We start from the raw sequence: 19,877 nt of genomic DNA on the forward strand, positions 1-19,877 counted from the left end.
AGGATTACATCCAGGGACAATGACACCAGGATTAGATCCAGGGACATGACACCAGGATTAGAACCAGGGACGTTGACTCCAAGATTAGATCCAGGGACGTTGACACCAGCATTAGATCCAGGGACGTTGAAACTAGGATCAGATCCAGGGACGTGACACCAGGATCAGATCCAGGGACGTTGACACGAGGATTAGATCCAGGGACGTTGACACCAGGATCAGATCCAGGGACGTTGAAACCAGGATTAGATCCAGTTACATTGACAACAGGATTAGATCCAGGGACGTTGATACCAGAATTAGATCCAGGGATGTTGACAAAGGATTAGCCCAGTTTCCTTGACACCAGGATTAATCCAGGGACGTTGACACCAGGATTAGATCCAAGGACTTTGACACCAGGATTAGATCCATTGTCTTTGACACCAGAATCATATCCAGGGACGTTGACACCAGGGTTAGATCCAGGGACAAAGTCACCAGGATTAGATCCATGACGCTGACACCAGGATTAGTTCATATGACGTTGACACCAGGATTAGATCCAGTGGCGCTGACACCAGGATTAGATCCAGTGATGTTGACACCAGGATTAGATCCAGTGACGCTGACACCAGGATAAGATCCAGTGACGTTGACACCAGGATTAGATCCAGGGACCATGACACCAGGATTAGATCCAGTGACGTTGACACCAGGATTATCCAGTGACGCTGACACAAGGATCAGATCCATGACGTTGACACTAGGATTAGATCCAGTGTCGATGACACCAAGATTAGATCCAGGGAGGTTGACACCAGGATTAGATCCAGGGACGTTGAAACCAGGATTAGATCCAGGGACGTTTAACCAGGATTAGATCCAGTGACGTTGACAACAGGCTAGATCCAGGGTCGTTGATACCAGGATTAGAGCCAGTGATGTTGACATCAGGTTTAATCCTGAGACGTTGACACCAGGATTCGATCAAGAGACGTTGACACCAGGATTAGATCCATTGACGTTGACACCAGGATTAGATCCAGTGACGCTCACACCAGGATTAGGTCCAGGGACGTTGAAACCAGTAGCAGATCCAGGGATGTTGACACCAGGATCAGATCCATGGACATAGACACCAGGGTTAGATCAGGGACGCTGACACAAGGATTAGATCCAGTACGCCGAAACCAGGATTAGATCCAGTGACGTTGACACCAGGATTAGATCCAGTGACGTTGACACCATGATTAGATCCAGGTACGTTGACACCAGGATTAGATGCAGGGACGTTGACTCCAGGATTATATCTAGGGACGTTGACAGCAGGAATATATCCAGTGACATTGACACCAGGATTAGCTCCAGGGACGTTGACACCAGGATTAGATCCAGTGATGTTGACACCAGGATTAGATCCAGGGACGTTGACACCAGGATTAGATCCAGGGACGTTGACACCAGGATTAGATCCAGGGACGTTGAACCAGGATTAGCTCCAGGGACGTTGACACCAGGATCAGATACAGGGACTTTGACACCAGGATCAGATCTAGTGACGTTGACACCAGGATTAGATCCAGGGACGTTTACACCAGGATTAGATCCAGCGACGTTTACACCAGAATAAGATCCAGTGACGTTGACACCAGGATTAGATCCAGGGACGTTGACACCATGACAGATTCAGTGATTTTGACACCCGGATTAGACCCAGGGACGTTGACTCCAGGGTTAGATCCAGGGACATTCACACCAGAATTAGATCCAGGGACATTGACAACAGGATTAGATCTAGCGACGTTGAAACCAGGATAAGATCCAGTGACGTTGACATCGGGATTAGATCTGGGGACAATGACACCAGATTAGATCCAGGGACATTGACACCAGGATTAGATCCAGGGACGTTGACACCAGGATTAGATCCAGTGATGTTGACACCAGGATTAGATCCAGGGATATTGACACCAGGATAAGATCCAGTGACGTTGACACCCGGATTATATCCAGGAACCATGACACCAGATTAGATCCAGGGAGGTTGACACCAGGATTAGATCCAGGAACGTTGAAATTAGGATTAGATCCAGGTACGTGACACCAGGATCAGATCCAGGGACGTTGAAACTAGGATTAGATCCAGGTACGTGACACCAGGATCAGATCCAGGGACGTTGAAACCAGGATTAGATCCAGTTACGTTGACAACAGGATTAGATCCAGGGACGTTTCTACCAAGATTAGATCCAGGGATGTTGACACCAGGATTGGAGCCAGTTTCCCTGACACCAGGATTAATCCAGGGACGTTGACACCAGGATTAGATCCAGGGATGTTGACACAAGGATTAGATCCATTGTCTTTGACACCAGAATCATATCCAGGGATGTTGACACCAGGGTTAGATCCAGGGACAATGACACCACGATTAGATCCATGACGCTGACACCAGGATTAGATCCAATTACTTTGACACCAGGATTACATCCAGTGGCGCTGACACCAGGATTAGATCCAGTGATGTTGACACCAGGATTAGATCCAGTGACGCTGGCACCAGGATAAGATCCAGTGACGTTTACACCAGGATTAGATCCAGGGACCATGACACCAGGATTAGATCCAGTGTCGATGAACCATGATTAGATCCAAGGAGGATGACACCAGGATTAGATCCAGGGACGTTGAAACCAGGATTAGATCCAGGGACGTTTAACCAGGATTAGATCCAGTGACGTTGACAACAGGGTTAGATCCAGGGACATTGATATCAGGATTAGAGTCAGTGATGTTGACACCAGGATTAATCCAGTGACGTTGAGAACAGGATTAGATCCAGGGACGTTGAGACCAGGATAAGATCCTTTGACGTTGACACCAGGATTAGATCCAGGGACCATGACACCAGGATTAGATCCAGGGACGTTGACACCAGGATAAGAACCTTTGACGTTGACACCAGGATTAGATCCAGTGATGCTCACACCAGGATTAGATCCAGGGACGTTGAAACCTGGAGCAGATCCAGGGATGTTGACACCAGGATCAGATCCATGGACATAGACACCAGGGTTAGATCCAGGGACGCTGACACAAGGATTAGATCCAGTACGCTGAAACCAGGATTAGATCCAGTGACGTTGACACCAGGATTAGATCCAGTGACGTTGACACCATGATTAGATCCAGGTACGTTGACACCAGGATTAGATCCAGGGACGTTGACTCCAGGATTATATCTAGGGACGTTGACAGCAGGAATATATCCAGTGACATTGACACCAGGATTAGCTCCAGGGACGTTTACACCAGGATTAGATCCAGTGATGTTGAAACCAGGATTAGATCCAGGGACGTTGACACCAGGATTAGATCAAGGGACGTTGAACCAGGATTAGATCCAGTGATGTTGACAACAGGGTTAGATCCAGGAACGTTGACACCAGGATAAGATCCAGTGACGTTGACACCAGGATTATATCCAGGGACCATGACACCAGATTAGATCCAGGGAGGTTGACACCAGGATTAGATCCAGGGACGTTGAAATTAGGATTAGATCCAGGTACGTGACACCAGGATCAGATCCAGGGACGTTGACACTAGGATTAGATCCAGGTACGTGACACCAGGATCAGATCCAGGGACGTTGAAACCAGGATTAAATCCAGTTACATTGACAACAGGATTAGATCCAGGGACGTTTCTACCAGGATTAGATCCAGGGATGTTGACACCAGGATTAGATCCAGGGACGTTGACACCAGGATTAGATCCAGGGATGTTGACACCAGTTTTAGATCCAGGGACTTTGACACGAAGATTAGATCCAGGGACGTTGACACCAAGATTAGATCCAGGGATGTTGACACCAGGATTAGATCTAGGGACGTTTACACCAGGAATAGATCCAGAGACGTTGACACAGGATTACATCCAGGTACGTTGACACCAAGATTAGATCCAGGGACGTTGACTCCAGGATTATATCTAGGGACGTTGACAGCAGGAATATATCCAGTGACGTTGACACCAGGATTAGGTCCAGGGACGTTGACAAAATAATTAGATCCAGGGACGTTGACCCAGGATCAGATACAGGGACTTTGACACCAGGATTAGATCCAGGGACGTTTAAGCAGGATTAGATCCAGTGACGTTGACAATAGGGTTAGATCCAGGGACATTGATACCAGGATTAGAGCCAGTGATGTTGACACCAGGATTAATCCAGAGACGTTGACACCAGGATTCGATCCAGGGACGTTGACCACAGGATTAGATCCATTGACGTTGACACCAGGATTAGATCCAGTGACGCTCACACCAGGATTAGGTCCAGGGACGTTGAAACCAGGAGCAGATCCAGGGAATTTGACACCAGGATCAGATCCATGGACATAGACACCAGGGTTAGATCCATGGATGCTGACCCAGGATTAGATCCAGTACGCTGAAACCAGGATTAGATCCAGTGACGTTGACAACAAGATTAGATCCAGTGACGTTGACACCATGAATAGATCCAGGTACGTTGACACCAGGATTAGATGCAGGTACGTTGACTCCAGGATTATATCTAGGGATGTTGACAGCAGGAATATATCCAGTGACGTTGACACCAGGATTAGGTCCAGGGACGTTGACAAACTAATTAGATCCAGGGACGTTGACACCAGGATCAGATAAAGGGACTTTGACACCAGGATTAGATCCAGTGACGCTGACACCAGGATTAGATCCAGGGACGTTGAAACCAGGATCAGATCCAGGGACGTTGACACCAGGATCAGATCTAGTGACGTTGACACCAGGATCAGATCTAGTGACGTTGAAACCAGGATTAGATCCAGTGACGTTGACACCAGGATTAATCCAGGGACGTTGACACCAGGATTAGATCCAGGGACGTTGACACCAGGATAAGAACCTTTGACGTTGACACCAGGATTAGATCCAGTGACGCTCACACCAGGATTAGATCCAGGGACGTTGAAACCAGGAGCAGATCCAGGGTTGTTGACACCAGGATCAGATCCATGGACATAGACACCAGGGTTAGATCCAGGGACGCTGACACAAGGATTAGATCCAGTACGCTGAAACCAGGATCAGATCCAGTGACGTTGACACCAGGATTAGATCCAGTGAGGTTGACACCATGATTAGATCCAGGTACGTTGACACCAGGATTAGATCCAGGGACGTTGACTCCAGGATTATATCTAGGGACGTTGACAGCAGGAATATATCCAGTGACATTGACACCAGGATTAGCTCCAGGGACGTTGACAGCAGGATTAGATCCAGTGATGTTGACACCAGCATTAGATCCAGGGACGTTGTCACCAGGATTAGATCCAGGGACGTTGACACCAGGATCAGATAAAGGGACTTTGACACCAGGATTAGATCCAGTGACGCTGACACCAGGATTAGATCCAGGGACGTTGAAACCAGGATCAGATCCAGGGACGTTGACACCAGGATCAGATCTAGTGACGTTGACACCAGGATCAGATCTAGTGACGTTGAAACCAGGATTAGATCCAGTGATGTTGACACCAGCATTAGATCCAGGGACGTTGTCACCAGGATTAGATCCAGGGACGTTGAACCAGGATTAGATCCAGTGACGTTGACAACAGGGTTAGATCCAGGGACGTTGACACCAGGATAAGATCCAGTGACGTTGACACCAGGATTATATCCAGGGACCATGACACCAGATTAGATCCAGGGAGGTTGACACCAGGATTAGATCCAGGGACGTTGAAATTAGGATTAGATCCAGGTACGTGACACCAGGATCAGATCCAGGGACGTTGAAACTAGGATTAGATCCAGGTACGTGACACCAGGATCAGATCCAGGGACTTTGAAACCAGGATTAGATCCAGTTACGTTGACAACAGGATTAGATCCAGGGACGTTTCTACCAGGATTAGATCCAGGGATGTTGACACCAGGATTGGAGCCAGTTTCCCTGACACCAGGATTAATCCAGGGATGTTGACACCAGGATTAGATCCAGGGACGTTGACACAAGGATTAGATCCATTGTCTTTGACACCAGAATCATATCCAGGGATGTTGACACCAGGGTTAGATCCAGGGACAATGACACCACGATTAGATCCATGACGCTGACACCAGGATAAGTTCCAATGACTTTGACACCAGGATTAGATCCAGTGGCACTGACACCAGGATTAGATCCAGTGATGTTGACACCAGGATTAGATCCAGGGAAGTTGACACTAGGATAAGATCCAGTAACGTTGACAACAGGATAAGATCCAGTGACGCTCCACCAGGATTAGATCCTGGGATGTTGACACCAAGATTAGATCCAGGGACGTTTAACCAGGATTAGATCCAGTGACGTTGACAACAGGGTTAGATCCAGGGACGTTGAGACCAGGATTAGAGCCAGTGATGTTGACACCAGGATTAATCCAGGGACGTTGACAACAGGATTAGATCCAGGGACGTTGAGACCATGATAAGATCCTTTGACGTTGACACCAGTATTAGATCCACTGACGCTCACACAAGGATTAGATCCAGGGACGTTGAAACCGGAGCAGATCCAGGGATGTTGACACCAGGATCAGATCCATGGACATAGACACCATGGTTAGATCCAGGGACGCTGACACAAGGATTAGATCCAGTACGCTGAAACCAGGATTAGATCCAGTGACGTTGACACCAGGATTAGATCCAGTGACGTTGACACCATGATTAGATCCAGGTACGTTGACACCAGGATTAGATCCAGGGACGTTGATTCCAGGATATATCTAGGGACGTTGACAGCAGGAATATATCAAGTGACATTGACACCAGGATTAGCTCAAGAAACGTTGACACCTGGATTAGATACAGTGATGTTGACACCAGCATTAGATCCAGGGACGTTGACACCAGGATTAGATCCAGAGACGTTGACTCCAGGATTAGATCCAGTGATGTTGACACCAGGATTAGATCCAGGGACGTTGACACCAGGATTAGACCCAGGGATGTTGACACCAGTTTTAGATCCAGGGACTTTGACACGAAGATTAGATCCAGGGACGTTGACTCCAGGATTATATCTAGGGACGTTGACAGCAGGAATATATCCAGTGACGTTGACACCAGGATTAGGTCCAGGGACGTTGACAAAATAATTAGATCCAGGGACGTTGACACCAGGATCAGATACAGGGACTTTGACACCAGGATTAGATCCAGGGACGTTGAAACCAGGATCAGATCCAGGGACGTTGACACCAGGATCAGATACAGGGACATTGACACCAGGATCAGATCTAGTGACGTTGACACCAGGACTAGGTCCAGGGACATTGACACCAGGTTTAGATCCAGTGACATTGATACCATGATTAGATCCAGGGACGTTGACACCAGGTTTAGAATCAGGGATGTTGACTCCAGAATTAGATCAAGTGACTTTGACACCATGATTAGATCCAGCAATGCTGACACTAGGATCAGATCCAGGGACGTTGACACCAGGATTAGATCCAGTGATGTTGACACCAGGATTAGATCCAGAAACGTTGTCACCAGGATTAGAATCAGCGACCTTTACACCAGGATAAGATCCTGTGACGTTGACACCAGGTTTAGATCCAGGGACGTTGACACCATGATAGATCCAGTGATTTTGACACCCGGATTAGACCCAGGGATGTGGACTCCAGGGTTAGTTCCAGGGATATTCACACCAGAATTAGATCCAGGGACATTGACAACAGGATTAGATCTAGCTTGTTGACACCAGGATAAGATTCAGTGACGTTGACACCAGGATTAGATCTGGTGACAATGACACCAGATTAGATCCAGTGATGTTGACACCAGGATTATATCAAGGGACGTTGACACCAGGATAAGATCCAGTGACGTTGACACCAGGATTATATCCAGGGACCATGACACCAGATTAGATCCAGGGACGTTGACACCAGGATTAGATCCAGGGACGTTGACACTAGTTTTAGAACCAGGGACTTTGACATGAAGATTAGATCCAGGGACGTTGACACCAAGATTAGATCCAGTGATTTTGACACCCGGATTAGATCTAGGTACGTTGACAACAGGATTAGATCCTGAGACCTTGACACCAGGATTAGATCCAGGGATGTTGACACCAAGATTAGATCTAGGGACGTTGAAACCAGATTAGATCCAGGGACGTTGACACCAGGATTAGATCTGGGGACGATGACACCAGATTAGATCCAGGGACGTTGACACCAGGATTAAATCCAGGGACGTTGACACCAGGATTAGATCCAGTGATGTTGACACCAGTATTAGATCCAGGGATGTTGACACCAGGATATGAATCAGTGACGTTGACACCAGGATTATATCCAGGGACCATGACACCAGATTAGATCCAGGGACGTTGACACCAGGATTAGATCCAGGGACGTTGACACTAGTTTTAGATCCAGGGACTTTGACACGAAGATTAGATCCAGGGACGTTGACACCAAGATTAGATCCTGGGACGTTGAACCAGGATTAGATCTAGGGACGTTGACAACAGGATTAGATCCAGAGACCTTGACACCAGGATTAGATCCAGGGACGTTGACACCAAGATTAGATCCAGGGACGTTGACACCAGGATTAGATCCAGGGACGTTGACACCAGGATTAGATCCAGAGACCTTGAACCAGGATTAGATCCAGGGACGTTGACCCCAGGATTAAATCCAGGAACGATGGCACCAGGATTAGTTCCAGTGATGTTGACACCAGGACTAGATCCAGTGACGCTGACACCAGGATTAGATCCAGGGACGTTGACACCAGGATTAGATCAAGGGACGTTGACACCAGGATTAGATCCTGGGACGTTGACACCAGGATTAGATCCAGGGACGTTGACACCTGGATTAGATCCAGTGATGTTGACACCAGGATTTGTTCCAGGGACGTTGACACCGAAATAAGATCCAGTGACGTTGACAACAGGATTAGATACAGGGAACATGACACCAGGATTAGATACAGGGACGTTGACACCAGGATTATATCTAGGGATGTTGACAGCAGGAATATATCCAGTGACGTTGACACCAGGATTAGGTCCAGGGACGTTGACAAAATAATTAGATCCAGGGACGTTGACACCAGGATCAGATAAAGGGACGGTGACACCAGGATTAGATCCAGTGACGCTGACACCAGGATTAGATCCAGGGACATTGAACCAGGATCAGATCCAGGGACGTTGACACCAGGATCAGATCTTGTGACGTTGACACCAGGATCAGATCTAGTGACGTTGAAACCAGGATTAGATCCAGTGACGTTGACACCAGGATTAATCCAGGGATGTTGACACCAGGATTAGATCCAGGGACGTTGACACCAGGATAAGAACCTTTGACGTTGACACCAGGATTAGATCCAGTGACGCTCACACCAGGATTAGATCCAGGGACGTTGAAACCAGGAGCAGATCCAGGGTTGTTGACACCAGGATCAGATCCATGGACATAGACACCAGGGTTAGATCCAGGGACGCTGACACAAGGATTAGATCCAGTACGCTGAAACCAGGATTAGATCCAGTGACGTTGACACCAGGATAAGATCCAGTGAGGTTGACACCATGATTAGATCCAGGTACGTTGACACCAGGATTAGATCCAGGGACGTTGACTCCAGGATTATATCTAGGGACGTTGACAGCAGGAATATATCCAGTGACATTGACACCAGGATTAGCTCCAGGGACGTTGACAGCAGGATTAGATCCAGTGATGTTGACACCAGCATTAGATCCAGGGACGTTGTCACCAGGATTAGATCCAGGGACGTTGAACCAGGATTAGATCCAGTGACGTTTACAACAGGGTTAGATCCAGGGACGTTGACACCAGGATAAGATCCAGTGACGTTGACACCAGGATTATATCCAGGGACCATGACACCAGATTAGATCCAGGGAGGTTGACACCAGGATTAGATCCAGGGACGTTGAAATTAGGATTAGATCCAGGTACGTGACACCAGGATCAGATCCAGGGACGTTGAAACTAGGATTAGATCCAGGTACGTGACACCAGGATCAGATCCAGGGACGTTGAAACCAGGATTAGATCCAGTTACGTTGACAACAGGATTAGATCCAGGGACGTTTCTACCAGGATTAGATCCAGGGATGTTGACACCAGGATTAGAGCCAGTTTCCCTGACACCAGGATTAGATCCAGGGACGTTGACACAAGGATTAGATCCATTGTCTTTGACACCAGAATCATATCCAGGGATGTTGACACCAGGGTTAGATCCAGGGACAATGACACCACGATTAGATCCATGACGCTGACACCAGGATAAGATCCAATGACTTTGACACCAGGATTAGATCCAGTGGCACTGACACCAGGATTAGATCCAGTGATGTTGACACCAGGATTAGATCCAGGGACGTTGACAGCAGGATTACATCCAGGGACGTTGACACCAGGATTAGACCCAGGGACGCTGACACAATGATTAGGTCCAGGGACTTTGAAACAAGGATTAGATCCAGTGACGCTGACACCAGGATTAGATCCAGGGACGTTGACACCAGGATTAGATCCAGAGACCTTGAACCAGGATTAGATCCAGGGACGTTGACCCCAGGATTAAATCCAGGAACGATGGCACCAGGATTAGTTCCAGTGATGTTGACACCAGGATTAGATCCAGTGACGCTGACACCAGGATTAGATCCAGGGACGTTGACACCAGGATTAAATCAAGGGACGTTGACACCAGGATTAGATCCTGGGACGTTGACACCAGGATTAGATCCAGGGACGTTGACACCTGGATTAGATACAGTGATGTTGACACCAGGATTTGTTCCAGGGACGTTGACACCGAAATAAGATCCAGTGACGTTGACAACAGGATTAGATACAGGGAACATGACACCAGGATTAGATACAGGGACGTTGACACCAGGATTATATCTAGGGATGTTGACAGCAGGAATATATCCAGTGACGTTGACACCAGGATTAGGTCCAGGGACGTTGACAAAATAATTAGATCCAGGGACGTTGACACCAGGATCAGATAAAGGGACGTTGACACCAGGATTAGATCCAGTGACGCTGACACCAGGATTAGATCCAGGGACGTTGAAACCAGGATCAGATCCAGGGACGTTGACACCAGGATCAGATCTAGTGACGTTGACACCAGGATCAGATCTAGTGACGTTGAAACCAGGATTAGATCCAGTGACGTTGACACCAGGATTAATCCAGGGACGTTGAAACCAGGATTAGATCCAGGGACGTTGACACCAGGATAAGAACCTTTGACGTTGACACCAGGATTAGATCCAGTGACGCTCACACCAGGATTAGATCCAGGGACGTTGAAACCAGGAGCAGATCCAGGGTTGTTGACACCAGGATCAGATCCATGGACATAGACACCAGGGTTAGATCCAGGGACGCTGACACAAGGATTAGATCCAGTACGCTGAAACCAGGATTAGATCCAGTGATGTTGACACCAGGATTAGATCCAGTGAGGTTGACACCATGATTAGATCCAGGTACGTTGACACCAGGATTAGATCCAGGGACGTTGACTCCAGGATTATATCTAGGGACGTTGACAGCAGGAATATATCCAGTGACATTGACACCAGGATTAGCTCCAGGGACGTTGACAGCAGGATTAGATCCAGTGATGTTGACACCAGCATTAGATCCAGGGACGTTGTCACCAGGATTAGATCCAGGGACGTTGAACCAGGATTAGATCCAGTGACGTTGACAACAGGGTTAGATCCAGGGACGTTGACACCAGGATAAGATCCAGTGACGTTGACACCAGGATTATATCCAGGGACCATGACACCAGATTACGTCCAGGGAGGTTGACACCAGGATTAGATCCAGGGACGTTGAAATTAGGATTAGATCCAGGTACGTGACACCAGGATCAGATCCAGGGACGTTGAAACTAGGATTAGATCCAGGTACGTGACACCAGGATCAGATCCAGGGACGTTGAAACCAGGAATAGATCCAGTTACGTTGACAACAGGATTAGATCCAGGGACGTTTCTACCAGGATTAGATCCAGGGATGTTGACACCAGGATTAGAGCCAGTTTCCCTGACACCAGGATTAGATCCAGGGACGTTGACACAAGGATTAGATCCATTGTCTTTGACACCAGAATCATATCCAGGGATGTTGACACCAGGGTTAGATCCAGGGACAATGACACCACGATTAGATCCATGACGCTGACACCAGGATAAGATCCAATGACTTTGACACCAGGATTAGATCCAGTGGCACTGACACCAGGATTATATCCAGTGATGTTTACACCAGGATTAGATCCAGGGACGTTGACAGCAGGATTACATCCAGGGACGTGGACACCAGGATTAGACCCAGGGACGCTGACACAATGATTAGGTCCAGGGACTTTGAAACAAGGATTAGATCCAGTGACGCTGACACCAGGATTAGATCCAGGGACGTTGATATCAGGATTAGATCCAGGGAAGTTTACACTAGGATAAGATCCAGTAACGTTGACAACAGGATAAGATCCAGTGACGCTCCACCAGGATTAGATCCTGGGATGTTGACACCAAGATTAGATCCAGGGACGTTTAACCAGGATTAGATCCAGTGACGTTGACAACAGGGTTAGATCCAGGGACGTTGAGACCAGGATTAGAGCCAGTGATGTTGACACCAGGATTAATCCAGGGACGTTGACAACAGGATTAGATCCAGGGACGTTGAGACCAGGATAAGATCCTTTGACGTTGACACCAGGATTAGATCCAGTGACAATCACACAAGGATTAGATCCAGGGACGTTGAAACCAGGAGCAGATCCAGGGATGTTGACACCAGGATCAGATCCATGGACATAGACACCATGGTTAGATCCAGGGACGCTGACACAAGGATTAGATCCAGTACGCTGAAACCAGGATTAGATCCAGTGACGTTGACACCAGGATTAGATCCAGTGACGTTGACACCATGATTAGATCCAGGTACGTTGACACCAGGATTAGATCCAGGGACGTTGATTCCAGGATATATCTAGGGACGTTGACAGCAGGAATATATCAAGTGACATTGACACCAGGATTAGCTCAAGAAACGTTGACACCTGGATTAGATACAGTGATGTTGACACCAGCATTAGATCCAGGGACGTTGACACCAGGATTAGATCCAGGGACGTTGACTCCAGGATTAGATCCAGTGATGTTGACACCAGGATTAGATCCAGGGACGTTGACACCAGGATTAGACCCAGGGATGTTGACACCAGTTTTAGATCCAGGGACTTTGACACGAAGATTAGATCCAGGGACGTTGACTCCAGGAATATATCCAGTGACGTTGACAACAGGATTAGGTCCAGGGACGTTGACAAAATAATTAGATCCAGGGACGTTGACACCAGGATCAGATACAGGGACTTTGACACCGGGATTAGATCCAGGGACGTTGAAACCAGGATCAGATCCAGGGACGTTGACACCAGGATCAGATACAGGGACATTGACACCAGGATCAGATCTAGTGACGTTGACACCAGGACTAGGTCCAGGGACATTGACACCAGGTTTAGATCCAGGGATGTTGACTCCAGAATTAGATCAAGTGACTTTGACACCATGATTAGATCCAGCAATGCTGACACTAGGATCAGATCCAGGGACGTTGACACCAGGATTAGATCCAGTGACGTTGACACCAGGATTAGATCCAGAAACGTTGTCACCAGGATTAGAATCAGCGACCTTTACACCAGGATAAGATCCTGTGACGTTGACACCAGGTTTAGATCCAGGGACGTTGACACCATGATAGATCCAGTGATTTTGACACCCGGATTAGACCCAGGGATGTGGACTCCAGGGTTAGTTCCAGGGATATTCACACCAGAATTAGATCCAGGGACATTGACAACAGGATTAGATCTAGCTTGTTGACACCAGGATAAGATTCAGTGACGTTGACACCAGGATTAGATCTGGTGACAATGACACCAGATTAGATCCAGTGATGTTGACACCAGGATTATATCAAGGGACGTTGACACCAGGATAAGATCCAGTGACGTTGACACCAGGATTATATCCAGGGACCATGACACCAGATTAGATCCAGGGACGTTGACACCAGGATTAGATCCAGGGACGTTGACACTAGTTTTAGAACCAGGGACTATGACATGAAGATTAGATCCTGGGACGTTAACACCAAGATTAGATCCAGTGATTTTGACACCCGGATTAGATCTAGGTACGTTGACAACAGGATTAGATCCTGAGACCTTGACACCAGGATTAGATCCAGGGATGTTGACACCAAGATTAGATCTAGGGACGTTGAAACCAGATTAGATCCAGGGACGTTGACACCAGGATTAGATCTGGGGACGATGACACCAGATTAGATCCAGGGACGTTGACACCAGGATTAGATCCAGGGACGTTGACACCAGGATTAGATCCAGTGATGTTGACACCAGTATTAGATCCAGGGATGTTGACACCAGGATAAGAATCAGTGACGTTGACGCCAGGATTATATCCAGGGACCATGACACCAGATTAGATCCAGGGACGTTGACACCAGGATTAGATCCAGGGACGTTGACACTAGTTTAAGATCCAGGGACTTTGACACGAAGATTAGATCCAGGGACGTTGACACCAAGATTAGATCCTGGGAGGTTGAACCAGGATTAGATCTAGGGAAGTTGACAACAGGATTAGATCCAGAGACCTTGACACCAGGATTAGATCCAGGGACGTTGACACCAAGATTAGATCCAGGGACGTTGACACCAGGTTTAGATCCAGGGACGTTGACACCAGGATTAGATCCAGAGACCTTGAACCAGGATTAGATCCAGGGACGTTGACCCCAGGATTAAATCCAGGAACGATGGCACCAGGATTAGTTCCAGTGATGTTGACACCAGGATTAGATCCAGTGACGCTGACACCAGGATTAGATCCAGGGACGTTGACACCAGGATTAGATCAAGGGACGTTGACACCAGGATTAGATCCTGGGACGTTGACACCAGGATTAGATCCAGGGACATTGACACCTGGATTAGATCCAGTGATGGTGACACCAGGATTTGTTCCAGGGACGTTGACACCGAAATAAGATCCAGTGACGTTGACAACAGGATTAGATACAGGGAACATGACACCAGGATTAGATACAGGGACGTTGACACCAGGATAGATCCAGGGACCTTGACACCAGGATTAGATCCAGTGATGCTGACACCAGGTTTAGATCCAGGGACGTTGAACCAGGACGTTGACACCACGATTAGATCCAGGGAAGTTGACACAAGGATTAGATCCAGGGAATTTGCCTCCAGGATTAGATCCAGTGACGTTGACACCAGGATTAGATCCAGGGACGTTGACATCAGGATTAGATCCAGGGAAGTTACACCAGGATTAGATCCATTGAAGTTGACACCAGGATTAGATCCAGTGACGCTGACACCAGGATTATTTCCAGTGACGTTGACACCATGATTAGATCCAGTGACGCTGACACCAGGATTACATCCAGGGACGTTTACACCAGGATTAGATCCAGGGACGTTGAAACCAGGATAAGATACAGTGACGTTGACTCTAGGATTAGATCCAGGGGCCATGACACCATGATTAGACCAGTGAAGTTGACACCATGATTAGATCCAGTGACGCTGACACCAGGATCAGGTCCATGACGTTGACACGAGGATTACATCAAGTGACAATGACACCAGGATTAGATACAGGGACTTTGACACCAGGATTAGATCCAAGACGTTGACTCCAAGATTAGATCCAGGGATGTTGACACCAGGATCAGATCCAGGGCCGTTGAAACTAGGATTAGATCCAGGTACGTGACACCAGGATCAGATCCAGGGACGTTGAAACTAGGATTAGATCCAGGTACGTGACACCAGGATCAGGTCCAGGGACGTTGAAACCAGGATTAGATCCAGTTACGTTGACAACAGGATTAGATCCAGGGACGTTTCTACCAGGATTAGATCCAGGGATGTTGACTCCAGGATTAGAGCCAGTTTCCCTGACACCAGTATTAATCCAGTGACGTTGACACCAGGATTATATCCAGGGACGTTGACACAAGGATTAGATCCATTGTCTTTGATACCAGAATCATATCCAGGGATGTTGACACCAGGGTTAGATCCAGGGACAATGACACCAGGATTAGATCCATGACGCTGACACCAGGATTAGATCCAATGATTTTGACACCAGGATTAGATCCAGTGGCGCTGACACCAGGATTAGATCCAGTGATGTTGACACCAGGATTAGATCCAGTGACGCTGGCACCAGGATAAGATCCAGTGACGTTTTCACCAGGATTAGATCCAGGGACCATGACACCAGGATTAGATCCAGTGTCGATGACACCAAGATTAGATCCAAGGAGGTTGACACCAGGATTAAATCCAGGGACGTTGACTCCAGGATTATATCTAGGGACGTTGACAGCAGGAATATATCCAGTGACATTGACACCAGGATTAGCTCCAGGGACGTTGACACCAGGATTAGATCCAGTGATGTTGACACCAGGATTAGATCCAGAGACCTTGACACGAGGATTAGATCCAGGGACGTTGACACCAGGATTAGATCCAGGGACGTTGACACCAGGATTAGATCCAGGGACGTTGACACCAGGATTAGATCCAGAGACCTTGAACCAGGATTAGATCCAGGGACGTTGACCCCAGGAACAAATCCAGGAACGATGGCACCAGGATTAGTTCCAGTGATGTTGACACCAGGATTAGATCCAGTGACGCTGACACCAGGATTAGATCCAGTGACGCTGACACCAGGATTAGATCCAGTGACGTTGACACCAGGATTAGATCTGGAGACAATGACACCAGATTAGATCCAGTGATGTTGACACCAGGATTAGATCAAGGGACGTTGACACCAGGATAAGATCCAGTGACGTTGACACCAGGATTATATCCAGGGACCATGACACCAGATTAGATCCAGGGACGTTGACACCAGGATTAGAACCAGGGACGTTGACATTAGTTTTAGAACCAGGGACTTTGACATGAAGATTAGATCCAGGGACGTTGACACCAAGATTAGATCCAGTGATTTTGACACCCGGATTAGATCTAGGTACGTTGACAACAGGATTAGATCCTGAGACCTTGACACCAGGATTAGATCCAGGGATGTTGACACCAAGATTAGATCTAGGGACGTTGAAACCAGATTAGATCCAGGGACGTTGACACCAGGATTAGATCTGGGGACGATGACACCAGATTAGATCCAGGGACGTTGACACCAGGATTAGATCCAGGGACGTTGACACCAGGATTAGATCCAGTGATGTTGACACCAGTATTAGATCCAGGGATGTTGACACCAGGATAAGAATCAGTGACGTTGACGCCATGATTATATCCAGGGACCATGACACCAGATTAGATCCAGGGACGTTGACACCAGGATTAGATCCAGGGACGTTGACACTAGTTTTAGATCCAGGGATTTTGAAACGAAGATTAGATCCAGGGACGTTGACACCAAGATTAGATCCTGGGACATTGAACCAGGATTAGATCTAGGGACGTTGACAACAGGATTAGATCCAGAGACCTTGACACCAGGATTAGATCCAGGGACGTTGACACCAAGATTAGATCCAGGGACGTTGACACCAGGATTAGATCCAGGGACGTTGACACCAGGATTAGATCCAGAGACCTTGAACCAGGATTAGATCCAGGGACGTTGACCCCAGGATTAAATCCAGGAACGATGGCACCAGGATTAGTTCCAGTGATGTTGACACCAGGATTAGATCCAGTGACGCTGACACCAGGATTAGATCCAGGGACGTTGACACCAGGATTAGATCAAGGGACGTTGACACCAGGATTAGATCCTGGGACGTTGACACCAGGATTAGATCCAGGGACGTTGACACCTGGATTAGATCCAGTGATGTTGACACCAGGATTTGTTCCAGGGACGTTGACACCGAAATAAGATCCAGTGACGTTGACAACAGGATTAGATACAGGGAACATGACACCAGGATTAGATACAGGGACGTTGACACCAGGATTAGATCCAGGGACCTTGACACCAGGATTAGATCCAGTGATGCTGACACCAGGTTTAGATCCAGGGACGTTGAACCAGGACGTTGACACCACGATTAGATCCAGGGAAGTTGACACAAGGATTAGATCCAGGGAATTTGCCTCCAGGATTAGATCCAGTGACGTTGACACCAGGATTAGATCCAGGGACCTTGACATCAGGATTAGATCCAGGGAAGTTACACCAGGATTAGATCCATTGAAGTTGACACCAGGATTAGATCCAGTGACGCTGACACCAGGATTATTTCCAGTGACGTTGACACCATGATTAGATCCAGTGACGCTGACACCAGGATTACATCCAGGGACGTTTACACCAGGATTAGATCCAGGGACGTTGAAACCAGGATAAGATACAGTGACGTTGACACTAGGATTAGATCCAGGGACCATGACACCATGATTAGACCAGTGAAGTTGACACCATGATTAGATCCAGTGACGCTGACACCAGGATCAGGTCCATGACGTTGACACGAGGATTACATCAAATGACAATGACACCAGGATTAGATACAGGGACTTTGACACCAGGATTAGATCCAAGACGTTGACTCCAAGATTAGATCCAGGGATGTTGACACCAGGATCAGATCCAGGGCCGTTGAAACTAGGATTAGATCCAGGTACGTGACACCAGGATCAGATCCAGGGACGTTGAAACTAGGATTAGATCCAGGTACGTGACACCAGGATCAGGTCCAGGGACGTTGAAACCAGGATTAGATCCAGTTACGTTGACAACAGGATTAGATCCAGGGACGTTTCTACCAGGATTAGATCCAGGGATGTTGACTCCAGGATTAGAGCCAGTTTCCCTGACACCAGTATTAATCCAGTGACGTTGACACCAGGATTATATCCAGGGACGTTGACACAAGGATTAGATCCATTGTCTTTGATACCAGAATCATATCCAGGGATGTTGACAACAGGGTTAGATCCAGGGACAATGACACCAGGATTAGATCCATGACGCTGACACCAGGATTAGATCCAATGATTTTGACACCAGGATTAGATCCAGTGGCGCTGACACCAGGATTAGATCCAGTGATGTTGACACCAGGATTAGATCCAGTGACGCTGGCACCAGGATAAGATCCAGTGACGTTTTCACCAGGATTAGATCCAGGGACCATGACACCAGGATTAGATCCAGTGTCGATGACACCAAGATTAGATCCAAGGAGGTTGACACCAGGATTAGATCCAGGGACGTTGACTCCAGGATTATATCTAGGGACGTTGACAGCAGGAATATATCCAGTGACATTGACACCAGGATTAGCTCCAGGGACGTTGACACCAGGATTAGATCCAGTGATGTTGACACCAGGATTAGATCCAGAGACCTTGACACCAGGATTAGATCCAGGGACGTTGACACCAAGATTAGATCCAGGGACGTTGACACCAGGATTAGATCCAGGGACGTTGACACCAGGATTAGATCCAGAGACCTTGAACCAGGATTAGATCCAGGGACGTTGACCCCAGGATCAAATCCAGGAACGATGGCACCAGGATTAGTTCCAGTGATGTTGACACCAGGATTAGATCCAGTGACGCTGACACCAGGATTAGATCCAGGGACGTTGACACCAGGATTAGATCAAGGGACGTTGACACCAGGATTAGATCCT

This window comes from Rattus norvegicus, chromosome Y (genome assembly GCF_021556685.1).
Source record: "Rattus norvegicus strain SHRSP/BbbUtx chromosome Y, alternate assembly SHRSP_T2T, whole genome shotgun sequence".
NCBI classification, from domain to species: Eukaryota; Metazoa; Chordata; class Mammalia; order Rodentia; family Muridae; genus Rattus; species Rattus norvegicus.